Source organism: Lepisosteus platostomus, chromosome 7 (genome assembly GCF_059453375.1).
Source record: "Lepisosteus platostomus isolate fLepPlt1 chromosome 7, fLepPlt1.hap1, whole genome shotgun sequence".
Classification (NCBI taxonomy): domain Eukaryota; kingdom Metazoa; phylum Chordata; class Actinopteri; order Semionotiformes; family Lepisosteidae; genus Lepisosteus; species Lepisosteus platostomus.
In genome coordinates this window covers 16,725,734-16,746,230 of record NC_142617.1, presented here as the reverse complement: position 1 = coordinate 16,746,230, position 20,497 = coordinate 16,725,734, and the positions used below count along the sequence as shown (strand labels likewise).

Genomic DNA, 20,497 nt, shown 5'->3' with positions numbered 1-20,497 from the left:
TCTGATTTCAATTAAGTGGGATTCTACTAACTTCAAACATTTTGAAATCAAGCTGTCCTTAAGTCACAGCTGCTTGGTAAGGAGACAAACAAGCATGTGGCAGCCATGCTCAAACAGCTGTTCAGGACAAAGACATTTTGCAAAAAGAGGTGCTTTCAGGGACTTCTGTAAAGTGTCTTTATCCGCTAGACAGAATGAATGCAATAATACACAGCAGTTAATTTCCAACTAATGGATAATGGATTTTTTTTTCCCATTGTGAGTGAGTAGGTATACTGCAAAATGTATTTCTATGAACTTATGTATTTAATTCATAACCTGGACCTTGAGGATTAAGACTGTACACTTTTAGCGGACATGGAAAGTTCTTTGAAGTCTAAAATTTGAACATTGTAAATTCATGTGTCTTCTATTGTTGTCTATGTGTTATATACAGTACCTGGCTTTCTTAGAGTTAGTACCTCTTGACAAGTTAGTGCTAATTTTCATCACCAGTTGTCCAACAGAAAACAGAGTTCTGGAAAACTTCCAGGAATCATACTGAAGATTAAATAGGAATTATAGTGGAAAGGTTCAGAAACCCTGTAGGATTTTTTCTGTGGAAATCCAATTTTCCACTTTTTTGACCAGGGTAAAGGCGTATTAGCGTCCATCAAGAAGCAATTAAACAATTTAAGGAAGAAAATAATGTTCTTGCATCAATAAAACCAAGTCTGGGACCAAAAGATGAAAACAATGCTCTCGACTAGTGCGGATGTTTTCTTATGGCATTATGATCATAATTGCAAGGCCTCTTGTCCTGCTTCCCTATGACAATCCATTGATCCAGTAAACCTCTCCATTTTCTAACATCAAGGCAAGAAAGAACATAATTCCCTGCCTACTCTGGTCTTTTTATGATTTAAAAAATAAAACAGAAACATGAAAGCAAATGAAAGTACTATGTGCTGCAGAATGTTTTATGATCCATTTAAAATGGCTTTCATATTTATAGGACATGCTGATCTTCAAAACAGAATGATATTATATTGTACATGGAATAGTTTAAAACAATTAATAACTTGAAAGGCTCAAAAATAGACATTTTATGTGCCACAATAAAGCTGAAATGAAACTTGCAAATGCGCTTGCTCGGTTAAATATGGATTCTGTACTGTAATTATAAGAAAGCAGACGGTTAGAGCTTGGCATTTCCTCTCATCTGTAGACTTCCCTCTCCTTTGGTTACAGACTTGTACTGCTGACATTTGTGCGTATTTTGTTTTTTCATTTATTGTTATGGAATATGTCATGGACATTATGGCAAAATCTCTGTAGTCCTTCCAAAACAGCAATTCTGAGGCTTGTGTTGCACAGCAAAGTATTCAGGGACATGTCAGAAAGGCTAGGTATGACATACAGTATTTAGTCATGCAGACTTTACACTATGGTTTATGACTTTGTGTATTTGTTCTATTTCAATTCTCCATTTTCCGTTATCGTACCTCATGGTTTAGAAACACAATCAGAGTTAAAAAGTAACCTTCATGTTGTGAAATAAGTATATTTGAAGTAGACCTAAAGAGAGAGAACAGGCCAACTAACCTTCTTCATTGCCAACTCAGTTCATTGTCAACATATATTCATTGAACATACATGAAGACAAGAGACAGTCCCCTATCCATCCACTTCTTTTTCACAGTGGGAAATACAACACCAACAGCTCAGCTAAGCCTTCTCTGGAGAACTGGTGCAGCTCTCAGTGAAGATATTGCAAGATGAGTGTCAAGCTGTAGGGGTCCCTATTGTGCTGCAAGCTGAGGATGTCCTGGCTGACTCAAATACTCAAAACCTCAGCTGTACTTGGCCAAATGTGTGTCACTTCATGGGGAATCCCAGCGAAAGCTAACTAATGACCTATTCCAGTTTCAAACCACAAATCCCTGACTGTAAGACCCAGCCTGTAATCTGAATGGGCAGCCTTACTTGTTGAGCCAGATAATAAGCTTGCTGCAATGAAGTTTTTTCCTATTTTTTAAAGTATTTCTTCCCCACTTCCACCCTCTCTGTTTTCAACTGTCTTCTAACCACTACAACCCGCATACAGTATGAGTAAGAAGATAAAGATGGGAGATGAGTCTCCCCTGATAATCTAATCAGTATAAACTAGGTTTGCAAATGCAGAATCTCATCTTAGATTTCAAGAACTAGGAAATGATAATACAAAATCACTTTGATAGCAGTTACAGCTGATGCATCGCTGTCACTTTGGACACTTCTGCTTCATTTAGAGAGGAGGGAAGAGGATGTCTTTTTCATATGACAGATCAATGTACGAAGCTGTTGGAATGACAGGGTTGTTAGTCCAGGGAGTTTAGCAGCAGCAGCAAGACAAAGGGGAAGCAGCTCATGAGAAAAGAAAAACTGTAAGATGCAGACTTCGTGAACTTGAGTTGTGTGACGCCACCAGCTGATTCGTGTTCTCAAAGCTCAGCATCACCAGAGGGCTGTGGAAAAGTCAACCAGTATTCTTTCGGTTTCGGTCGAAGCACCAGCCTCTGTGACTTCTTGGACACCTGGAAGCTTGTGGTGATATGAACGAAGGATTCACTTCTGCCCTGATCTGCATCTGTAGGATGTTCTTTTAAGCCCAGAGATGTATCTGGTGGTTCATCACAGGACAAATTCCAGAACAGCAATATCTTTCTTAAACATAACATGACCAGAAATATTCTTTAATATTCATACTTATTCAATATTCTTTTTATTCATCTAGTCAGTGTGTTAACAAATATTCATGAATTGTTTTATAGTACATTTGTTTGAACAATTTAAGTAGCAAATAGTAAAATAATTAATACAAATAATAAATAACAAAAACTCTCACTTTTAATGATACAGTGCCCACACCAATTAGAATGCCATTGTTTGTTTTCAACCATTAAAAATAAGTTTAGTTAACCATGAAGTAAACTATGTAAGTATCTCATACACAGTTGCTAGAAGGCTGTACTCTATCTGTTAGTTTTTGTTCTAGCTGAATTTGCTGTTTCTTAGTTGGTGTGTAATTACTTAGCTGAAAAAATCTCACATCTCTTGAGGCCTCAGAGAAATTACATCATACTGTAAATCTATATATTTGAAATTATTCAGTGGAAATACAAATTTGAAATATGAATATTTTGAATGCACGCACATACTTGACAACAGCTTTATTTACGCTCATCCCATGTAATGGCTTTGTTTTGTTTTGATGGGGTACATTAGGGAAATCCTCCTGTTAAAAACCAGATTTCGTAATACTGTTCACTATTCAAAAGTTTCTTTTTCCATATTGGAGAGGGACAGCTGGACCTGATTGGAACAGTACGGAGAAACAAGCAAAACAAAACCCTCCCAGAAAAGAAAGGAAGCATTTGGACAGTCAAGCGCACGCTTGTTTTTCACCAGCTGGTAGTATTATGTGTCTCTTACAATAGGCCATGACCGCGAATCCCTGACGGTTAATATTAAGGAGCAGAGGTGTAACACAAGGTTCAGATATCCAGCACGTGTCACTTGTGTTAGAAAACAAGCGGCCTTTTCGCAGTGAGGAATGAGGGTAAACTAATACTCTCATTAATAAGGGCATGAACTAGTAAAAGATGCTGAGGTAACAAACAGACCGCAGAGTGCTCCCTCAGCTGTCTTTAAATGGTGGTCTTGCTTCATTAAAAACAACAACAATGTGGTTACAGGGAGCTGGAATTGCACTGGTTGATTGCACGTGACGTGACCAATCTACGCATTTCATGTGTGTGGCCCAATTTCCTTTGTGTATGTAGCTTGTCTACTTGTAGAATATGAAATGAAATGCATCATCTATGCATTTTCGTACGGGAAGTGGTGTTAAGAATTATTGGCAATGTATTTGAGACATAATTTCTTGAATAAAGTGGCAAAGGCAAGAGACCATAATGTGCACTGGTCAGAAGTTTAATGGTACTAGCCATAGGTGCCCTTGTTCATGACATATCCTACAGTGTTTAAGCACCTTAGGTTCCTTATAAAATATTCTAAAACAGCCAGGTTTACATAATGATATGTACATAACAGAGGCACTCAATGGGACGTCATAAGTAGTGTAGATACATAATTTGGAAGCTATAAATTTACCTGTGATTGTTTATATATTATTTGGAGTTTTGACAGGTTTACTCTGTATTGCTTTCAAGATCAACAGTTGTCAATAGAATCACTATATTTTAAATGTTGCCCATCCTAAATGAACTCCAATGGTTCTCTTTATAAGGTAGCACAGTGGTTAGCATTGCTGCTTCTCAACGCTGGGGCCCTGGGTTCACTTCTGGACTGGAGTGCTATTTTTCAAGGAGTTTGTATGTTCTCCCACTGTTTGTGTGGGTTTCTTTCAGGTGCTTTGGTTTCTTTCTACATTTCAAAGACATACTGGTCGGTTAATTGGCCCTGCTGTGAGTGTGTTTGTATCTGCCCTGCAATGGACAGGTGTCCTGGCCAGGGTGTACCCCATGACCCTGAATTGGAAGAAGTGGTTAGCAAATGGATGGATGGTCATGACATTGTTCTCCTCAGATTTCATCCTTCTCTTTTCTGAATAAACAGCAACTACATCAAGTAGGTAGCTGCGTCAGCATGCGTAGGCTGCAAAGGAACAAGTAATAGGTTTATTCCATGCTGAAAAGAGAAGAAAGAAAACACAACGTTTCATCCGTGAAGCCTGTGTCTGTGACACCTGAAGAAGGCTCCACGGTTGAAACGTTGTTTTCTTTCTTCTCTTTTCAGCATGGAATAAACCTACAGCAAGTACATTGCTGGCAAACAAGGTTCAGTTCAGAAGAAATAGGTTTTGTTGGTATAAAAATTACTAATAAGAGAACACATGCAAATAGGAGGTTTCTTTTGGCCTTAAATGGTGAAGCTCAGAATAACTTGAGAATATAGATCAGAGTCACGCAGTGCACAACAAATGGGCAAATTACATCACGTTCTGTAAATCTACTGAAAGAAAGCAATGCCCTTTAGAAGCAAATACTGCTTCAATCATCTTGGGTGCATAATTATATGTTGTTAGCAGCTAATTTAGACTGATTCAAGTTAAATATCCCGTTTTTGCCTTTTGTTTGGCATTTGGTTTTTGAACAAATGACAACAGACTTAGAAAACATATTCAATATTCATTTTTTGCATATTTCACTTTTATAACAGTTACACAAATCTGACCCCAATGATCTTCTTCTTCAGGTACTGCAATGCACATAACCAACAGTGAAAATATTTCCCACAAAGCTATTTTGTACAGCACACTGACTAATTAAATTATCTATTTGAAACAGATTATAAATAAAAAATGAATTTCAAGGATATGCCTAATCAGAGCTGCAGTGTTCTTTAAAGAAGAGTGAACAGCTGATAATATTACTATACTGTATATATATAAAAGATTATATAACTCATTCATTTTACAATAAATAGAACCATTATATCAGGTAGGAAATAATTAGGTAAAGTAAATTCAACCTTAAGAAGTTTATTGTAGTTTTTGTTTTTACTTTTACTGTGGATTTACTGTAAATTTGTGATGGTTTGTAACATACCTTGAATATACTTTATTGGATCAGGAGTAAATTGTGGGTTATCATAGTAAACATTCCAAAGAAACATCAATTAAGTTATGGTATTTTCAAGTTCAGTGTTGTAAGGCATCCTGATAGCGTGCAAAAACAATAGGAAACCATATGAAACGAAAATTAAAAGCAGGAAAAATGTGAAAATTCTGTGATGCACCTCACAATGTTGAAATTATATTAGGCCAATGTAAAAATCTGAACCTGAAGTCCAGATGGCACAGTTTATTAACATTAATAAAGTTAATCAAATATCTGTGGAAACAGTCTCAAGTTTGTTGTTCCTTGTCCTTCTTCCCTTTCTTTGTCTTCAAATACCTTTACATCTACAGTCAAAGAATATATGTGTTCTGTAGCTATTCTCTTTAATTTTCCAGCTGTTTTATTTTAATTTTGAAATCTTCTCTCCAACTACTGGTCAATGCTTTAAAATTGATAGTGCCAGAATAAATTCTGCTTGGTATACCCTGACTAAAGTCAAAGACAAAGGCTTGGAGATGTTGCTTTGTTATTACTTGGATTCTGTTCTGGAATAAATTGTATCTTCTGTTCCTACAGACACTTTTCTCCTATTGCAATTGATTTTTGTATTTTATTCATGTGTATAGCCTTCAGCTACAGGTGGCATCATTCACTGATATTTATTCAAAATCTTTCATTTGATCTTTGAAACTGTTTGCATAATTTAAACATATCTCCATATGTAGCATATTTTCCATGCTAGTTCTAGTGGGAAACAATCTAATTGTTACCTTATCTTAGTTTCATTTTTGCTGGTCATTTATGGTGCTAGAAAGCAGACATCCGGAAAACCTCAACTGAGTTTTCTCAGGGCAACTAAACAGTTCAAGAAGAGGAAAGCCATTTAGTAATCTATACCAGTAAGATCAGGGAACATTAGCAAAGACTACTTGTAGACCATTCAGGAAATGTAACTAAATTTCAAATGAGTATTATAAATCAGTTTGCATTACTAAAAAATAATATGTTTAGTTGTAACAAATTGCACTTTTGTTCTCTCTGCCACTGATGCTGGACCTGTGTTTAGGGTTTTTAAGTACAGTACTGTATACCTAGAAGCTCAGGTGCAGCACATTTTCTAATTATTCTGGATGTAATTACTTAAATTGAAGCAGTAGCAATCATATTTGATCACCTAAAGGGATGATGAAGCACATTTAAGTCTTGAGAAGACTTATTTTTTGTCATTAAGTTATTACATAAAATAATGTAGCAGAATTTTCTCCTAGAGGCTAGGCCAGCTTTTAGCAGTAGTGTGATATAACATTGTCCTGAACAGAAAATGTTATTTTTACAGGTACTGCACCTCACATTACATCCAGTTGCACTGGTCTGACCTCAGCAAGACTTCTTTATTAATGAGAACAAGGTAATGTGTTAAACTCCCATTTCAGGTCAACAAACAATAAACTAATTCAAACTTAAACTTGAAAAGAGGAAACAAGTAAGAAAATGCAATGAAAATGACATTTGGAACATGTTTTATCTGGCATGTACTGTGTATTGCTGCCATATATTAGAAACATCATTTCCTAGAATCCTCTACTATACACAATCATGATGATTAGGGCTAGTCACAGTTAGTTGGCTTAGTGGGTGATTGATTAGAGCTATCTGTAATTTATTCTGTTGTCCTGTCCTTTGAATTCTCCATGTTAAAGGATGTTTTCGAGTTTTTATGGAGAGATAGAGACCTCAGAACTTAAAAGTTTGCCTTTTTTGCCTTCTGCATAAAGTGTGAAAGTTTTGAATTGCTGCTTCATTTTCAAGTACAGCAATATGGAGTGAAAAGGCATCTAATGTCACTTTTGACCACAATCCCCGAATTTTTTTGGAACCAGCATTATTGTAATTTACAACATATCACTGTTAGACACTGTTAGCTTTGTATATATTCTTGTTGGGCCATCAGGTAAACAGCTTATGAGGCTATTTGACAGCCAGAAATTGCACTCATAAATGTTCAGGTAGATAATGTTCATGTCAGTTGATTTTCTAATTCATTCATCATCTTTCAGTTCCTCACTTCAGTTGTCTCTCATGCTGAGGTGTGAATGGGTATGACTAATGCACCAAACTCTTTCGCATGTGTTATAAAAATAAATCTATAAATCACATTTCAATTGTTGTTTATTAAATATGAGTATCTCATTTTAAAATGAGAGCACAGTTTAATTTCTGTAGAGATAAGGGAGAGGAGGTGGTTAACACTTGCATTCTTACGACATATGCTCTGAAGAGCATGAGTTAATTGCGTAATTTACAGCATACAAAATAGCCTTTGGAGTGTATGAAATTGTATATGTTGGTATTACAATATATTTAATTGTTATTAGATATATATGTGATTACATTATATGCCTTCTGATTTTTCTTTCCAATAGAAACATCATACTGTAAGTTCCCAGATGTGTAGCACTGTTGTGATATTACCAAGCACTGAACAGTACTTCCTTTTCTCACTGTCTAAAATGCCTAAATCTTAAATGTTCTAGAGACACACTTCAAGACAAAGATATATCCATTGAACAATCTTAATAACGGAATTTAATGCCTGATACATGTCTTACAGGTGATGCTTTGCCTTACAGTAAATCAGACAACCAGAGATCGCCATGTGGACAAAGAGATAGAAATGAAAGTTGGACATTATAAGTAAAATCTCATGGAAAATGGAAGACATTAATCAAAAGGTGGAAATTGAGGTATGTAAAAAAATAAATCCTTCTTAATGTTTTGTTTGATTTATAGAATAATACAGTACAGTATGTACAGTCAAGTGATGACCTCCTCTCCAAGTATTTTTCTCAGTACAAGAGTGGTACTCTCCTGATTCGCCTGAGTAAACAGGCAGATGAGGTCCACCTTCGGTCAGTTATTTTTCAAACAATTCTTGGAAGTCCTAGATTGACCTAGCTCTTGCGTGGTCTGGATGGGTTGCATTATTACATCATTGCATCAGATATCATTGTTCATGGTTTTGATGAAAAATAGTGTCAATACTGAATTTCTAATGAAAAAAGGTTTAGAGTCCTATGTGTTGTGGCCTTTGCACAGAAAAAATCAGTAAATCAGTACCACAGAAATTAAACATTTGATGCGGACAATGAAGCAAAAATATTGATCTTTAGTAACTGTAATCAATTTTATGATCTGCAAAAAGAAGAACAAGTGAAGAAATTGAAGTTTTTTTCTTGTTGTGTTTGTCTGCTTTATTCTGTTTTTCTGAAGGGGTGTTGTACTTAACAGAAGGTGTGTCCACACCACATTGTCCTGAAAGCGCCTCATAGAGCTTTTGTGAGACCCAAGTGAAAACCAACAGCTTTTTCATTTCCCATCCAGAAACAGTTCTCCCCCACAATCAGTCCATGCAGGCTTATGTATTAGTCATATGTGGTTTCCGTTATTAATATTTCTGTCAAGGCGGACCACATGATTAGCGGTTTAGAAAAGCAAACCTTGCTATATCCCATTCCCTAGCTATTTGCTTCACTATTCAAGGTGCTCCTGCCATCAGAGTAACTACGTGATACCTGGCGTCTGGAGGCAAAGCCTGGTTAAAGTGACAACCCACTGAAGCTAAGCAGGTGTGAGTCTGGTCAGTACCTGGATGGGAGCCCTCCTGGGAAAGCTAAGGCTGCTTTCTCTCAGTCCCTGCTGAGGGAAAGCATCGTCATAGCATGTTGTTGTCACCACCATGCTTGACTGTAGGAATGGTTAGAACTGGGTAATGTGCTGTGTTAGTTTTGTACCCAATTTAACACATTGCAATTACATCAAAAAGATCCATTTTGGCCTTGTGTAACCACAAAGCCTTTTGCCACGTTTGCAGTATCACTTAAAAGCTTTGTTGAAAACTTTGTGAGGAACTAGTGATTGGTTTGCCTCTCTGTGAAAGGCCAGCTTGGTGTAATCACTGGTGATATTGTTGTCTCATGGACATTTTCTCTCATCTCAATCACTACTCTGTAGCTCTTTCAGGGTTGTCGTTGGCCTCACAGTGACATCCCTCAGTAGTTTCCTCCCTTCTAGGCTTCTCGGTTTGGAGGGACAGTCTGATCTATGCAGTGTCCTGGGTGGTACAGTGCACCTTCTATTTCTTGAGGATTGGGTTGTTTGTGCTCACAAGGAAATATGCAGAGAATTTTATATTTTTGTGCACTGATTTGTAAACATAAAAAAGAGTAAAACTGACAGGAGATTATTTTGCCCATCTAGCCCATTTGGTAAAGTAAGTACTATAATTTACTGACCTAAGGATTTCATCAATCTGTTTCCTGAAGGATGCCAAGGTATAGGATTCAACTACGTGGCTGACTACATGGACTTTTTGCACAACAGCAATATCTTTTTTTAATGTGGTGACCAAAATTGTACACAATACCCTTAATGAGGCCTAAATAAGGCATTATACAATTGTTACACAACATTCCTTTATTTGAATTCTGCACTTTTAACTATACAGCCTGACAAGGGAACAAGTAAAGGTTTATTCCATGCTGAAAATACAAGAAAAGAAAGACAACGCTTCGGCCGTGGAGCCTTCTTATTTTATTTGCCTTTTTAATACTTCCCCACATTGTCTGAAAGATTTTAACAATGTGTCAAACTTAAACACCCAAGTCTTTTTCATAAGTAGTCTCTACTAGCTCCGAATTTCCCCTTTTATATTTTTGGTTTATGTTTCAACTACCTGTATGCAAATCTTGCAATTGTCTTTGGTTTTTGGTGACTTTATCCCTGACTTGTTATGAAAGCTCTTTTTTCATGGTCAAGTGTTTGCTTGAAAGTCACGATCTGACCTCGTGAACCTCATAAAGACACAAGTTTTTAGTCTGAAATCATAAGAACCACTATTATTGCACACAGACAGAGGCCACTCAACTAATTGCGTGGCTCATTAAGGTAATTTTATGTAACTAAAATAATTTAGGTTTGCTACAGCAAAGAATTTGGATAATTATGCAATCATGACATTTCCATTTTTCTTTCATATGATCTATTTTTGTGTGGAGTCGGTTATGTACAAAGTATAACAAATATCAATGGCTACTTGAAAGTGTAATGACTACAAGCTTTAAAGCAACAAAATTTGAAAACTGTGCAAGGGTCTCAATTCTTTTGCAAGGTATACTTTTGAATACTTTTTTTTTTATTTTGTAGGGTTCCTAAATGTGTTAAGTTAAATGAGTTAATTTTCCCACTGCAAAGTGATAACATTCAATAGTACTGCCACAGTTGCAGGGTTTAATTGTTGACTAGCATTTAAAAATTTAGCTTTTTAATGTTTAAGCAGCTCTGGAATGAGAAGACTGGAGGGTGACTCTCAGGGGGCTAGAACAGGAAGGATTTATGTGATCCTATTAGCCAGGTAAGTGACATGTTCCTGTTCCTTGCTGATATTGCACAGTCTCTTTGGGTTTGCATAGCCCTGCTAGGTCTCCAGTTACTATCTCATATTTAGCATTCAGCTGCTCACCTGGTAGACCTAAACCCATAATTATCTCCTCCTAAACATCAGTGTTGACTATAAGATCTGTGGGAACAAGTTGTGCTGCGTCTCTCAGAAGCTGACAAGGTACACAGAGACAAGTCTGGTGGGAAGAGTGTTAATCACGGAACTATTCAAGTAGCCAAACCTTTTTTAATTTAAATTCAAGACCAGATTCACTGATTAATTGAGTTGGCAGGACTTAGTCTGCCCTTTCGTTGTGAAAATGATCTGATCTTCTACAGACCTTGGATTAAATTGCAGGAGGATGTTGAAGTATGAAGGTTAGGGTAATTAAAGAATGATATTTGTGTCATGATTTGGTACATTGTGTATCATAATGGACAGTGTTGCCAAATGAGGAAAGAGAAGTGCTTGTGATCTTTCAGTCCTCTTAGAAAACATTTCCTTTCCTTGGCAATTGCGTTATTTCTTCAGATATTCTCCCTGTTTCCCGCATTCTCTCCCCGCTTTGTTTTATGTGTGAATAAAAACTCAAAAAACATTTTTAACTGCATATCCATATGTTAGTGTGCAAAAGAATATTCCCCTTTTCTGCACATTTCTAATTATTTGTGTGTTAAAGGTGGAAGGACAGGCATATATATTAAAATCTTAGGAAAAACTATATTTAATTTAATTACTGTTGTTGTGATGTGAAAGCAAAAGATGCTTTACGGTTTCTCATGTTCTAACAAAATAGCACATACTGTAACTGTAGAGCCCTGGAGCAGGGGGACTCTCACGTTTTCACATTTCCTGGTTGTGAGTTTCTTTTAATAATATAATTTTCAGCAGGAACCCTCTCTTTAAACAGAAAAAAGTGACCTTGCAATTCAGGGGCTGTACTGTAAAAAAATGAATACTAAACTGCTAAAATCACTACTGCAAGACTCCAGGTTCTTAGTAAATTATTCAAAACATGTATTTGTTTATTCGTGGACAAGAACAGTTACATAGTAAGAATGTAGGTTTTTAGCATATATGATCTGTACTTTTTTAAGAACACCCCTGTTTATATCTGAGAATAACCAGCGATTCCCCAGCTTCCAAATTGAGTGAGCTATACAATCTGGGCAAATGCTCATTAAGACGTGCAAACTATTGTTTATTTGGGATTAAAATGGTTAATAACACAAATCTGCATTGTTAAACAGCCATGGTTTCAAATTCACCTTCACCTTATGGCTATGGACTATTCCACAACTGACGTTTGAGAAGAATTTGTCAGTTATAATCAGGTTTTATGTTTCCTGTCATTTTTTGACTCACCTCATACATACAGTACAGATCACTGAGCATGAAATGACTGTGTCTGTGTTAAATGACATGATTTTGCAGGTCTCCAATTCCATTTGGTTAGTTAAGTGTATTACAAAAAATTTTAAACATACCCTGGGTGCACATTCTGAATGGATTAAATAAACTTTACGATGGGTAACAGCAGAACAAAATTACTGTATGTAGACACCACAGTGTTAAGCAGTGAATATAATTACTGTAGATTAAAAATGTTGAATAAAGGTAGGTTTAGTGGCTAAAAAAAGAAAAAACATTCGCCATAACTAACTCACCCTGGTCTCCATTCAAGAAAATGTAAGGTTTTGTTTACACCCAAGGTTTTAAAACCAAACTAGTGTGAGATCTAGTTAGAAATCTGTCTTTCTTCCTACCACTTTGATATAGCCCACAATAAAAAATCAGCAAAGATCTACCAAAAGACTTTCAACAACCTGACATTTCAGTGGTGTCTCTTTCAAAATACCATCTAAAGGATGAACTGGAGACACACATTTTCAGAAAAAATACTACAAGTAAGTGCTTTCAGACCTACAGGTTCAAGTGAACTTAAAAGGCACACACAAAGAAAAAATTCCGGTATACATTTATGTTTGAAAATGTACTGATTTGGGGGTATTGACCTTACTTCTCCCCTAAAATAAGCATATGCTTAAGTTAACATAAAAAATTTTAAGCTTAAACCTTTTCTGCTGTTTTTGTCAAAATAAAAAGCGAAAACCAATGTTGCAAGTGCACAGCACTAATTAACTGCACTTGCACCTAGAAAAAAAAAACATTTATTGTTTCCAAAAGCACATGTTTTGACTGTGAATGACTGCATTCAAAAGCTAACATGTCAAATACTATAACAAACAGCTGTGATAAGTCCAAAATATACTGTGTTTCTGTATTTTGTTGGTTCCGATTTAAATAAAAACATCTTATAGCAAGGCAATCCAATTTGCAATTACACCAGTGTACTTTTTAAAATAAATCTAAAGCAAATATCGTCCATAATGCAAAATAAGCAAATTGCAAAAGCACAAAAATTCTACAAGCTAAACTACGTACATACTATGTACTGGGTAGTTGTTTTCCACCTGTTACTGAAAGGTTGGAGAATTATCTTGCAGGACTTTTGAGACAAATTCACAATTCACAATATACAGTGGTAAAAGATGAATCCCTTGAATGCATATTTCATTTCCGAACACACTTTTTGTGAATCATTTTTTGTCAAGAGTTTTGGACATCTGAAATGGAAAAAAATCATAAATAATACCCTTTTGCCTTTAAGCTCTCTTGACAAGCCGCATTCCATCTTGTCCAACAGCTTCTTTCCTGGCCTAGATTTTCACTTCCTCTTTGCAGCCAGAAAGCCTTGTCCTTGAGGTCCAAAGGGTAGGGAAAAGTAAATGAAAAGTCATTTGACAGTAGAGGAAATTATGCAACTAGCACACACAGCAGTGTGATAGGCAGTGTTGTCAGCTTTTTCTACTGTGCACATCACCTCAGCCACATGTCTGTGATTGTAATTTGCCAAATTGTTGGAGAAAGTTACTTTTAAAAAAGTATAGCATGACAGTTACAAGTTACAGTAGTTAAATAAATGATTACTTTTTTTAAACTGGTCATTCATTTTCAAAAATAATTACCAAGTGTAAAAAATTAACTTGGTATTTTGTACATCTTTCTGTACATGAAGTCACCTCAGGTGATTGTTTTAAAATAGACATGTTTGTCCCTCAGTATCAGAGAGTTTACTATTTACTAGTATTGTAGCTAATCTGTTTATTGCTTGTTTAAGGCATTTTATCAACAATTTAAGGTTTCAAAATGAAATGGAGGCAATTTATTTTATACACCCGTATACATCATTTCACAGGGTCCTGTAATGATGGCAGATTAAAATCTGTGCAAATTATAATAAATCTTAAATGGTGCCATAAAAAGTGCAAGCATATTTTAATTTAAATTTTGATTATGATTACAGTATATGACATTTTAGGATTAAAAACCACGTTTATATGCATTCATGACTATAGATATGTGTCTTAGCATGCAATGAAATGTCAAACCATTACTACTTTAACTGTTTTTTTGTGTCCAACATTGAAAACTGGGGAACAGGTTCAGTCCATCAAAATCTACAGTTTTTATAATATTCTGCAAGAACATTTGGCGAAGCTTTCTCTGTAAATTCTATTACATCACAGGAAAAAATGCCATTCACAAGACTCCCAACACGTTCTTCTTCCTCAAATTGCTATTTAAATAAACTATGTTCAGGGCATGTCTTTCTGAAACCACAGAGCAGAGCAGATATCACGAACAAGATTGCATCAAAGCCCAAGGACCACATAAACAGAGGCTCCTGAAACAGGATGATGGCATGAACAGACTCATGTGCTGTGCTTTGGCAATTTCCACTTCTAAATTCCACTTTTTTTCCTGCAGTTCTGAAATCTGTTCTCATGTTTCTCACATACTTGCTTGAATTGGATTTCAAGCTTCTCAAAACATGTCTACCAACTGAGACCTCCAACTGGGACCTAGAGATTAAAGTAACATATACTGTAGGCATGGTCTGCAAAATAATTCAGGTTAATATCCACGCGTTAATACAGACCTGGAATAAAACTGTGTTTTTGATTGAATTTCAGTTCATGAGTTCCAAGCTGGGTAGTGAGTGATTCTGCACATGAAGGGAAATATTTCCAGGCTATTCCAGTCAGGTTCTGAGGTCTTTATATTCTGATTGGTTTTAGTCTGTAATATGTACTTTATATATGTTGTGTAAATACATATATTTATATAATAATTTTTAAATATATGACAGAAATATTGCAGGCACAAAGAGACTAATAAGATATTTAACAGGGATTTATCTGAAGAAATGAATAACACTTTTATAGTGTGCTGTTTGAAATATTTTGATGAAAACCAGTTATACTAGTTTCTTCAGACACATGTTCAAAAAAGAAAGCATGGTTAGATGTTTCTGTGAGCCTTTTTGTCCCCAGAAGAGGATATCTTATCGTTAGTCACAAAAAGCAAATATTTATGAAAGTGGAGTTCAAGATTTCAGCCATTTTTTAACTTTTGCATTTCCATAAAATTATTAGAACAGAGCCTAAAGTCATAATACCACTGTGCTCTCTATTTTTATGAAGGAAAAATACATTTTTATTTTAGAAATACTGTATATCAGTCATTTGAATTTTCAATCTTGTAATATTTCTTATACTGAATTAGCCCTAGACAGACATTTTAAGTTGTCTGACATCTTATAATCTCTGAGTTCATGGAGGGAGAAACAAGCTCTAGTATGTGAAAGAGAAGCTATTCTGTTGCTATTCAGATCTTCTAGCATAGATGGAAGGCAAACTTCATTTCAAGCACTAGACATTAACAGTTTCAAGACAGCCTTCTTCTTTAAAATTCGAAATAATCAAAAGAAATATGAATTCTTATCTGTTTTTTCTATGGCACCCGGAAGAAGAGGGTTTACGCACAACCCTCCTTAAATGTTATAGGTATTTTCTTACAGTGTAAGCACAGGGTAATTACAAAGTATTTAGAGTACCTATATTATGAAGTTTCTGTAATTTCCACTATTAAATATAAATACTATTGTGTCACATGGTTTGCTGATAATTGCTTGAGATTTCTGTACTTTTAACCTTGGTATGTGAATGCTAAATTGTAGAACAATTTAGAAACAGGTTCTTTTTCTGAGCTTGGGTACTATGCAAAGATCTAGATAGAGACCAGATATACTGTGATGTAGTGGTTGAGTGGGTTTTTCCACTGCTAAGAAACAAGAATTTAAATGACAGTATAGAAGGGGGGTGTTGCTATTATGCTGGAAGATCCACTTATATAAAAAAACATACTTTATTCTAACTGCATATAGATTAAGCAAATAATAACTTTGTATATTTTCTAGTCAGGATAGCAAAACAAGCAAGCCTGTTTAGTTTTTTGAAATGCCAAAACAATAGTAGTTTAGTAGTCTAGAAGACATCATACTAGAAATTGATTGTACTAGAACAGTATGAATAGATGCCAAGAACTCTTCAGTATTTTTTTCAATAATTGCACAATTCATATTAAATATAGCATATTAAATATAGAGGGGAAGGGGGAAAACAGCTTTTAACCCAGTAATGATAACAGCCAGTGTTAAACTTACAGGCAAAAGACCAGTGATAGCCACTTTGACTTCTGCTATTTCCAGAATAAAATACAGCATTTTGTAACATGTGTGTTAAAAAACCCAGTCAACTAGAATATGAAGCTGTTAAAACAGAATTATTTCACAATATGTGCAATTATTTTGGTGACAAGCTCCAAAGCTAAATGAAGACACACTCTGGGTCATCATTACTAACTGGAAGCATATGGACTAGGCCTGCTGTAAACATCAGTAGAAGAGTTATGTGATGGCTCTAGCTAGATACTTTAATATAAATTCACGGATTTCTCTCTTGATACTAGATATCAGATGAAGCTTTCTAGTCCCTGTTTGTAAGAAGGTAAATTTTACTGTCTGGGCTGAAATACAGCCTCTGGTCTAGCATGTTAAAGCACTGAACATCATTCTTTGATTATCCTGGAATTACTCCTAACATTAGTTAAGTTAATACTCTCCGGTGTTGCTTAAAATACTGTAATGAAATCCATTTGTGGTTTATAACATGGAGTATAGATAGACTATATAAGTTTCTTAACAGTATAGGAGTGATACACAGATTCTCAAAAATACAGCATCTCTTACACTTCGCATATTTACTGTATGTGCTTCAAAGAGTACTTTCTTCATGTTATTTTCTTAAAAGTTGCTTTCTTCTATTACTGAGACTTGAAAATTATCTGTGTCAGTTTGTGATGGCCCAGATATAAATTCACTGGGACGTCACTAGTAAAATCAATGCGCATAAACATCCTATTAGACAAACAGCTTCAATTGAAAAATCACACAGATTTCAAGGGGCTAACCAAGGTTTGAAGGCAGCAACATGCTTCTCAAATTTTGTCTTGTAGTTGGCTTCTTTGTACATATATAATGGTTTGGCAACATGACTTGTTTGTGGGTTTAGGAATGCATTAGCCATGTTCATCTGCCTTAAGCAGTACAACTTCTACGCTGTGTGTTGTACTGTATATCAAGTTCCTAATAAGGTCCACATTTTTTGTGGGATGAAAGGCTGTAAATTTAATTCTTGTCTTTTTTGTTGTATCTGATTTCATTGTCCATTTTCTGCGTCATTCAAATCTATCATATAAAGGCGGTGAACACAGATCTGTTTGTGTCCTGAACAATACATTTTCGGTTATATTTTTTAAAAATAACTTGATCCAACATTGGATAAATTTTCTGCAACTATAGAGAAAAGCAAAACTATCTATCACAGCAGTGTGTGGAAGACGTTTTATAACATAAAGTCAAGAACTGAAAATGTTTTGTGTACAGCTGTTTCATTTTAAGCTAGTGCCCATGTCACAGCGAAACAAGACATACAAAAAACAGAACAAAAGATTGAATTGATAAGCAATAAGATAAAAGTTACTCAACAATACTCTCAGCATCTCAGATTCTGATCTGTATCTTTCCTAGTTGCAAGGTAATGAAGCATAATTAATTATATTTGGGGTATTTTGTAGAAAAATGCAATCAAAACACATTAGGTATAGTTCAGTTTAATAACTCATTGCTGCTTGGATGTATGCTCTTTATAACCCTGATTAAATCATATCCTGTTTCAATTCAGTAGTTCAACCAGGTTGTTTTCCAAGGAGCTTGGGAATCAGAGTTGCTTGTATGAGGTGGGGTCAGAAGGTAACACCGTCCCAGCATGGAGGAGGTGAACAATGGTCAAATAGCTGGTTGGCTCTGCAAGAAAAGCCAGCCAGCTTGTGGAGCTTGTGATGGCGAAGTGACAATTGCAAGATGGAGGGGAGAAGCTTGAGGGTTGAGCACAGAAATGATGGAGGATGTATGACAGAAGAATTAAAAAATAAAGTTATTGGAACAGAATCCAAGTGTGAGAAACAAATGTGCCAATAAAAGATGAGCAAAAGGAAGATTAGCAGGCAAGACACAGCATTAATTATGTTGGAGAGCTGAAATGGGCAAGTTGCTCCTGAACGTCTGTTTAAAAACTCCAGGAAGTGTCTGTGTCTACCACAGTGTGCTTTTTTTGTAGGCTGCAGACTTGTTTTATAAAAGCTTAGAATTTCTAATCAGAGAAATAGTCGACAATGGAAAAGGCTGACAAGTAATGCTAGCAGGTGTGTCTTCGGTTTAGATCTGAGAAAAAGAAGGGTAAGAGCCTCTCTAATAGTAACATATGGCTATGTTAAAACAATCTCTTGTCCTTATAAACCTGGCAGTGGATGGTTACACCAGAGGAATACTCTGACCACTGAAACCAGGCCATTATTTCATGTCTACATGTTCTAAAGTGCCCATTGCCGGTGTCTGTAGCTCAGTTATCCAACTTGCTCTCTGTCTCCCTGGTTCCTGGCCTTATTCCACTATCTTTTGTCTGTTTCGCCCTTAGTGGCTCATTTAGTGTGCATCTTGGCACCTTCGCCTGCAGCTATCTTGTCTCCCTCAGGAATTCAAGACACATCTGCCTGCTGTTTGGAGATTTCACTCTCTCTTCGCTTTGTACAGTAACAATAAGGAACATGTTTTTTTTTTAATTGTTTGGCAACTGTTTGAAGAGCCAGCTCAGCATGATATCATTAGAAATAGTATATATGACTTCCTCTGGAGACAAAAGGCAGAACCTTTAATATTTTAACCTTTAATAGGCTTCAAATGATAACAAAAGAAAAGAAAATCAACGTTTTTGGCTGTGGAGCTTTCTTCAGGTGTGAAGAAGGCCTGAAGAAGACTCCACAACCCGAAATGTTTTGTTTCTTTTCTTCTCTTTTCAGCATGGAATGAACTTTTACTTGTTCCTTTGCAGCATACGCCTGCCGACGCAGCTACCTACAGTACTTGAACTTCTTTAAATAATAACTGACAACTGTTGGAGGGAAATGTATACTATAATTCATATTAAGCTGTATACCATACATAAGCTACAGTAGATTGTATATCTCACAAATGAAAATTTAAGTGTGAATTAATATAATCTACATTTGCCAATTATCACTAATATTTATATACAGGTATACAGTATGGCTTTCAATATATATATTTTCAAAACATTTTTCCTCACACTAAGTGTCTTTATGGTGACCACCAACGTGTATAAAATTATTATGTATTAAGATTTAAGTAAAATTTTTCAGTAACATAACTGTTTTCTTACATATTAAAATAAAAACCACAGAAATAACAGTCAGTTCTAAGTGTTTTAAAAGTCCTGACTTCCTGATGGAAAATTACAAGTTGCTGAACATGTTTAAGCACATCTGAATGATCTACACAACATCAAAATACTTTCAATCCTTGGTTCCAGAGTCGGATACTAGCTTGGGGTTCCTTCTGTGTGGAGTTTTTTTCTTCTCACCATGTCCATGTGGGTTTTCTGTAAGTACTCCACTTTCTTCCTATAGTCTAAAGACAAAGTCCTCATTAATTTTTGTCTCTAAATTAGCTCCGGTTAACAATGAGTCTCTATAGACTGTAACTACTGTATAATGGTTATTTAGAATGAACGTTTTTCATTTGTGGATTCTTAGACCTTTGGAAAAAGGCGTTAAAATGCACATTTTATCACAAATACTTTACAATAAAGGACAGCAGGGTGGCGCAGGGGTTAGCATTGGTGCCTCACAGTGTTGGGGTCCTGTGTTTAGTTCTGAACCTGGGACACAGTATTCGCATGGGTTTCCTTCTGGGTTTACTCACACAGTCCCAAGACAATACTGATAAGTTAATAAACGCCTGAGAGAACTGACCTTGATGTGAGTGTTTGTGTCTGTGTGTGTCTCTCTGTGATGGACTGGCGTCCTGTCCAGGGTGTACCCTGCCTTGCACCCATTGCTTTTTGGGCTCCCCACGACTCCTGAAAGGAGTGGTTAGAAAATGTTTTGCATTTTGTCTAATTCATATATTGTAGTT

General features: G+C 35.8%; 1 long non-coding RNA gene across 2 annotated transcripts in view; it reads left to right on the top strand.

Annotated features, from left to right (window-relative positions):
* LOC148658403 (uncharacterized) overlaps positions 1 to 20,497 on the top strand; it is an 85,842-nt gene that overhangs the window by 55,661 nt on the left and 9,684 nt on the right. For both annotated transcript variants that reach the window (XR_015940066.1, XR_015940067.1), the window contains exons 2-4: positions 6,940 to 7,011; positions 8,215 to 8,347; positions 19,893 to 19,963. This is a non-coding gene — a long non-coding RNA (uncharacterized LOC148658403). The remainder of the gene's footprint in view (positions 1 to 6,939; positions 7,012 to 8,214; positions 8,348 to 19,892; positions 19,964 to 20,497) is intronic.